The sequence below is a fragment of the Lonchura striata genome, chromosome 12, assembly GCF_046129695.1.
Source record: "Lonchura striata isolate bLonStr1 chromosome 12, bLonStr1.mat, whole genome shotgun sequence".
In the NCBI taxonomy this organism is placed as follows: Eukaryota; Metazoa; Chordata; class Aves; order Passeriformes; family Estrildidae; genus Lonchura; species Lonchura striata.
Window position 1 is genome coordinate 6,479,561 of NC_134614.1, and position 5,336 is coordinate 6,484,896.

Here is a 5,336-nt window from a genome sequence, read left to right on the forward strand (position 1 = left end):
CACCCTCAGAGCTGCCGTCTTGGAAACGTGAATCCTCTTGCCATGCGACTTTTACCGGCTTTATTGTTCCGAGTCTGCAAGACTCTGCAATAACAGCACCGAAAAAGAAACAAAGCCACATCCAGATTATTCCTCCACTTGTCAGGAAGAATTCCTCCTTTCAAGACAAATACTTACAGTGGAGAAGACAGATGTAGGAAGGACAAAATCTACTTCTGCCAGATTTTCTGAGCAACATCTCTGCTCCAGGATTTTCCACTCTGTTCTCGGGATCTCTGCTGTATTCTTAAACATTTGATCGTTGCATTCAGAAGACCCTGAATACTTTCTGAATTCAGCACAAGTGTGGTGGGCTCATTGCTTTGCGTTTTTGCATTGTTTTTTTTAAATATTTTGGATAACTTCAAATGGTTTCTTTTCTCTCCTACAGGACTGTGACTCGATTTAATGTTGTTTCATTTTCTTTTCATAAGGCCTCATTTTATCTACAGCTTGAACATTCCAACCATCATGTGCCATTCAGTTTCCTTCTTCTATAGGTTCTAGAATAGAATTCAGTAACAAAGAGAATGTTTGTGGATCTTGCGGTCAACTCCAGGATCTTGCTCCTCCCTCTCCATTAACACACATTTCCTTTAAAATCTTGTTGGATTCTCTGAAACTTGATATGACTGGTGTGCCATCTTTCTCCCTGTTTGAGAGATTCAGGGCATGACAACAAGCTTTTTCACCACTCAGCAAAAACCCCAATGCCTTCTCAAAGCATGCCTTTCAGAATTCCTCAGATGCAAGCATGAGTTACCTCTCATTCATGTACCACAGCCTTGGCAAGCAGAAATGAAGATCAAAATGCTTCTGCCTACTTACTGTCTTCTGCTGTAAAAAATCCCCTGCGTCCTGACCTTCTTTACACCACAATGCTCTACAGTGCCTGCCAGAAGCTCTTCCTTAGAAATGGCACTGTGAGAAGGGTCCTGCTGTTACCTTCTTTGATGCCCAGCTCCTCTGTGTCTCCAAAGAAGGAAAACGTGAACGCGCTCGACTCCTGAGATGCGTTGTTCTCGGGCAAAGGTCCCAAATGGTCATCTGGGGGCAGGGTCCTGCGCATCCTCTTTGTCCCAGGGTATTTCCACAATCTTTTCTGGTTTGTTCTTTGAAGCTCCAAACAAGTCTTTTAAATCAGCAGCAATACAGTAATAGATTTCTTCAGACACTTGAGGCAGTGTCTCACTCTCTTCTTTCTTTTTCCTTTTGGCTTTACTGAAATGAGATTGTTCAAGGATAGCAAAACAGCGCACGTTCTTTCCAAGACAGCTTCCCAAGGAGCCACCTTGCTCTGAACATCTCCCTAACCGTATCCAAGCCCATAAAGGAGAGGTTCACTTTCAAGAGTGAGCAGTGGAGAAACATCTCAGCTTGGAATCGAACGGCCGGAACAAGGATCCCTCTTAATTAGCCGCATCATTTAAGTGACTTTTCCCTTAATACACGGTAAGACAGAAATCAAGGGATTTAGCACAAGACTACTTTCCTGCCAGTAGAAATGTCAAGAGATAATACAGTTTTCTCACAGACCTGCAAATCGTAAGGTCCCTGTACTGACCGTTCTCACCTTCACTTCCAGCAGCAAACAGGTACACTAGAAAGAAAAGATGAGGCTACGTGCTGCTGTTGGAGGTCCCAGTTGAGGCCCAATGCCTCTGGTGGGAGCGGTTGCTCCTACGGGAACTCTCTGACGGTGTTCCCGTGCGCCTGGGCCTCTCAGAGCTTGCTGCTCTCCTCCTGCTCCTGTCCTGGCGACTCCTGGACCAGAGAGGTTGATCTGAGGCTCTGCGCTGCAGGTGGGAGCGGCTGCGTCTGGGGGACGTCCCTGACGGAGTATCCCTTTGCCTGGGCCTCTCAGTCCTTGGTCTTGTCATGCTGCACATGTCACAGCGACTCCTCGAACGGACTGGTCCATCTGGGGCCCGACCTTGCTGGTGGGAGCGGGTGCGCCTGCGGCCAGGCCCAGCATGTCTGGAATGGCCCCTGTCCTCAAGCTCAGGGGTGCTGCTGTACATTGACCTTGTTCTGCTGGGGCTGCTGGTGTCCAGCGAGGGAGATGGCAGAGACTGCTGCCGTGCTGTGCGTTGCTGGCTGCTGCGGCTGCTGGTCTCTGCGGATGAAGCCTGGGGATCCTGCCCCGATGGCACCGGGCCATGGGAGCTGGGGCTGATGGCCTCAGATTCTGTGGAGCCGTGAGCAGGCTCCAGTCCTGACTGATTGGTCGGGCTGGGGCCATTGAGCTCTGGCTCATCCCTGGAGGCTGTAAGGACAAGCAGGAATGTCAAAGAGCACCCAGGCCCAAGGCAAGCCTGGCCAGAGCAGAACCCCAGCCCTTCAGGAGCAGACGGGCTCTGCCAGGCCCAGCCTGGGCACTGCCCCCAGCCCAGGGACACCGGGTGCTTTGCCTCATACCCGTTTCAAGACCAGCACAGCTGTCACACTCCCAGCTCTGTACGCTGTTTCTCAGGCCAGAGCAGCGCCTGTGGGTGCCCTCAGCAGCGCAGGAGGAGCACAGGAGCAGTTCCCAGGGCCTGGGGAAGCAAATGGGTTTATGGCACTGAAGACAAAGTGATTGTCCGGCCAAGCTCTTCTAGTTCTTTTCTCTTTGAGCCCTTGAAGTGACACGGCTACCCTGCAGAGCCTCAGGTGCAGCTCCCCAACTTACCCCTCTTCCTCTGCCTCCTCCCTGCCTCCCAGGTAAAGGCAATCCCTGGCATTGCACCTCCTGTGCCTCTCTCCTAGGTACGCATAGGCATGGTTGTCCTCCCATGTTGGCTGTCTGATGGAGAAAGGAAAAGCTGATGAGTTTCTGCTGCCCTCCCCTCATGGAGGTACAGGTTGTCCCTGCTCTTTGTCCCGTACTTTTCCAAGGCGTGCGTGAAGCTAAAGCCCAGACTCACAGGACAGGGCAGGGACAGGACTGGTATGGCAGGGCCTGGCAGAGCACAGACCTTGCAGCTCCTGTCCTGTGAGGCAGGCAGAAGGACACCAACCTGAAGGGGATTCGGATCCCCAGGATGAACATTTCGACAGGGAATGCCTCCTGGTCTCTGCACAGGGGGCACTGGAAGTATAAAGCACCAGAACGCATGGCCTGTCCCTGCAGGGCAAACAGAAGCAGGGTGAGCAAGGCCCTGGTGCTGCTGAGCACCTGCTGTGCCCTGGGGCTGAGGGGAGGGCTCCTACCTGGATGCAGTCCCTGTGGAACCAGGCCCTTTTGCACACTGGGCACACCAGGGTTCTGAAAGTCTTTCTATCCTCCACTGGCTCCATGCAGATGAGACAATCGGTGCCTGGCTCTGGAGTTGGCTCAATGTCCTGCTTTGGACGGTGCACAGGGCAGAAGGAGCTGGAGGAAAATGGATGGGCAAAGTGAGAAATGTTGGATCTTCTGCCAGGGGTGACCCGGAGTGGGGAGGAGGTACCTGTAATATGGAATATACTGTGTGACGCAGCTGCCCTCCTTGGCACAGGGCAGGTGGAACCATCTGTCACAGCCCTCCTTGCAGCACATGATGGTTGCCCCGCTCTGGCCACAGACGCAGCAGCGCTGGAAAGAGCCAAGCAGCCCCATCAGCAGCAGCCTCGGGGCCTCCCCAGGCAGCCCCAGCGCTCCGGGCAGGGCGCAGGATGTGGCCGCTGCTGGGTCTCAGCCCACAGAGCCGTCTGGTGGAGGAGGGGGGCTCCTGTGCCAGAGCCTCTGTGCAGCTGCTGGGAGCCAGACTTTGTCCCACAGCCGGCCGGAAGGGCAGGCCTTTCCTTCCAAGTGTCTGGGCTAAGCTCTGGCAAACCTCACCTGGCACAAATCTCCCTGCTTGCATGGGACACTCACCTTTTGTGCTGCCCTCCACACTGCAATTTGGATATCTCTAGGAAGAAATCCCATGAGTCCAACATGGTCGTTGTCTTGAGGAAAAAGTAGAGTGGCAAAGAACTGCAGCAGAGAGGAGGAGCAGATGAGGAGAGAGGGGCAGGAACTGCCCATTGCAATGGTGGAGGGAGCTCCCGGAGCCACTCACCAGGCAGAACACGTGGGCACAGAGTCCGCCCTTCTCCAGTTTGTCACCGCAGATGTCCGGATCAGCCTCTGCTCGGCGACACAGCATGCACACTGCAGGGCACAGAGCCAATGGCAGCGGGCATGAGCACCTCTGCGGGGCTCTTTGGCTGCAGCAGCATCGGCCCCAAGGGCTGCTCTGTCCCTGCCTGCCTGCCTGGCTGATGGGCAGGGCTGGAGGCCTTGGAGAGCAGGGGCCATTGTGGGCACGGGTGTCCCAAGAGCTGCCCCCTGGCCCAGCTGGGCCCCACTTGGGGAGGAAGGAGGCTCCCAGCCGCGGCATGGCTGAGCAGCTCCTGCCTCCCCCTGCCTCTGCTCTGGGCCCCACACAACGCCTGCCACAGGAGCCCCTGGCCCCGGCTCTGGGAGGGCGGCTTTGCCCTCACCTGGCTCCCTGGCACCAGGGCCCTCCTGCTTGCTGTCGCACATGGCAGCCATCGGCGGTGAGTCCCTGTCCAGAAAGGTCACAGTCTCCTCCAGGTGCTGGTTCTCTCTCTGTCTGGGAGACAGAAGAGTGTGGGGAGTTTGCAGAACAGGCCCAGAGCCACGAGGGCACTAGTCCCTGCTGAGCCCTGCGTGAGCCCTGCTCCTGTCCGCCTTCTCCTCCCGTCGTCGCCTCGAGGAACACCGCAGTCCACTCTGGCTGTTCCTCCGCTGATTCTGGGCAGGGAGAGGCAGGGGAGCCTGCAGCACAGGCCCAGAGCCCCGAGCTGTGGGGCTCCGCTGGTCCCTGAGCAGCAGCGTCCCTGCCCTGCCTTCTCCTCCCGTGTTTAGGTCGCACTGACACGCGGCCTGAGCCCAGCCTTCCCTTTTGTGACCTTGCTTGCACTGGTCACAATGGCCACTCTGACATCAGCATCGTGCAGCCAAAATTGGGGCAGCCATGGCCTCAGGTCCCTGGCAACCACTTGAGGCGGCCCCCTTGGTAACTGCCCAGGTTCTGAGATGGGTGCGAATGTTTGGCCAGGAGGGAACCCAGGCAGGGACTCCTGCAGCAAGTGCAGGGCCGAATGCCACGCCCTGGGGCAGCCATCGAGGCTGGTACTTTTGGCAGTAAGGTGATGTTTAGGCACTGCCACTCCAGGGCTCCAGCCCCGGCCAAGGGAAATCTCTGCTCCTGCCCCTGGCAGGGGGCAGTCACCCAGAGATTGTGCATTGAGTTAGGAGTGGAACTGAGGCCACACATGGACTCTAGGTCTCTTCAGAAGGTTAATCCGAGTTTATTAGAAACCCA

The 5,336-nt window shown here is 55.9% G+C and overlaps 1 pseudogene; it reads right to left on the bottom strand.

Annotated features, from left to right (window-relative positions):
* Positions 1-1,658: 1,658 nt before the first annotated feature.
* Positions 1,659-4,540, bottom strand: LOC144247022 (E3 ubiquitin-protein ligase PHF7-like; annotated as a pseudogene).
* Positions 4,541-5,336: the final 796 nt, after the last annotated feature.